This window comes from Hevea brasiliensis, chromosome 12 (assembly GCF_030052815.1).
Source record: "Hevea brasiliensis isolate MT/VB/25A 57/8 chromosome 12, ASM3005281v1, whole genome shotgun sequence".
In the NCBI taxonomy this organism is placed as follows: domain Eukaryota; kingdom Viridiplantae; phylum Streptophyta; class Magnoliopsida; order Malpighiales; family Euphorbiaceae; genus Hevea; species Hevea brasiliensis.
In genome coordinates this window covers 76,387,405-76,389,126 of record NC_079504.1, presented here as the reverse complement: position 1 = coordinate 76,389,126, position 1,722 = coordinate 76,387,405, and the positions used below count along the sequence as shown (strand labels likewise).

Here is a 1,722-nt window from a genome sequence, read left to right as displayed (position 1 = left end):
GGGTTTCAGTTAATTAGAATATACCCTAAGTGCCTTAAGAGAGGATTTAGGATAACTTAGGACTAATTTCTATCAAGGAAAACGATCCTCAATTTAGTAAATAAACGAGATAACATCCCTAGTAAGATTCAAGTGTGAAATCTTAATTCCAAAATTGTTTCAAATAAATCATTTCATTTTAAGTTTACCATTCTAGTGTTTAAGGTTAACAAACTTCATTCCTTGAGTATTCGATAGCTTAAACAGTCAAAATTATCGTGTAGATTGGTACTTGCTAATCAAATTACTTGCTAGCGATCCGTGCATTTGCGGGGTTGTAAAACTAGCGAAACAAGTTTTTGGCACCATTGCTGGGGATTTTTGGTTTTAGTAATATCAAGCGATAGATAATTTAGCTGATTTAGGCAATAATATTTATTATCTAATTTTATTTTACTGGTTGTATTTCTCTTCTTTTCTCTCAAGTGCCTAATCTGGTATATAACTAGAATAATGCCAGAACAAGAAATTTTAGACTATGATCCGGAGATAGACAGAACGCTGAGAGCCATTAGGAAGGAAAGGAAACATCAAGAGCACGGTCAAGGAGATCCTGAAATTTCAACCATGGCTAATAATAATGACAGACCAAGACTCTTAAGAGATTACGGAGCTTCATCTGTCCAAGGATTTTAGCCTAGTGTCACTAGACCCATAGTGGAAGCCAATAACTTTGAATTAAAACCAGCATGGCTCCAAATGATTTAACAAACCCAGTTTGCAGGTTCATCAACAGAAGACCCACACTATCACCTCCAGTGCTTTCTTGCCCTATGTGACACATTCAAGATGAATGGAGTGTCTGATCAAGCAATAAGACTTAGAGCATTCCCATTCCCTCTTCGGGATAGAGCAAGGAAGTGGTTACTTTCTCAACCGGCTAGAACATTCACCACTTGGGAAAACTTCTCTCAAGCTTTTCTAGCAAGGTATTTTCCACCTGCAAAGACTGCAAAACTGAGGCTTGAGCTTAACACCTTTAGACAAAAGGAAGGAGAATCACTATATGACGCATGGGAAAGATATAAAGACCTGCAGAGGGAATGTCCACATCATGGCATAGAAGATTGGCTATTAGTGCGAAATTTCTATAATGGATTACTACCCTCTACAAGGAGCACAGTTGATTCAACTATAGAGGGTGATCTAATGGAGAAAACAGTGACACAAGCACTTGAACTTCTAGAAAGGGTTGCATACCATAATTATGAGTGGTCAAATAAAAGAGGAAATTTAAGGAGAACTGCAGGGGTCCTGGAAGTAGACGCCCTAAGCATGATAAATGCTCAATTTGATTAGCTCACAAAGAGACATAAAAGAATGTAAGCCAACGCAGTTGGTGCAAATAGTTAACATGAGGACAGCTATGGAGGAGGATACATGAGTTTAGAATACAACAATTTCAATGAACCTTCCACAGAACAGATGAACTATGTGAAGAATGGAGGAAACTTCAACCAAAGGCAGCCTAACAATCCATATTCAAATACTTACAACCCTGGATGGAGTAACTACCCAAATTTCTCATGGTATTCAAATACTTACAACACTAGATGGAGTAACCACCCAAATTTCTCATGGTCCAATCAGCAGAACCAGCCAACAAACAAGCAATAAGGGTACAAACCACCAGCACCCCCTAAATTTCAGAACAGAGGTCAAAACTTTTTACAGCCATCACTA

At 38.1% G+C, this 1,722-nt stretch overlaps 1 non-coding gene across 1 annotated transcript; it reads right to left on the bottom strand.

Moving 5' to 3' along the window:
* Positions 1 to 993: 993 nt before the first annotated feature.
* Positions 994 to 1,100, bottom strand: LOC131171544 (small nucleolar RNA R71). The gene has a single exon (XR_009142204.1). It is a non-coding gene; the product is annotated as a small nucleolar RNA R71 (small nucleolar RNA).
* Positions 1,101 to 1,722: the final 622 nt, after the last annotated feature.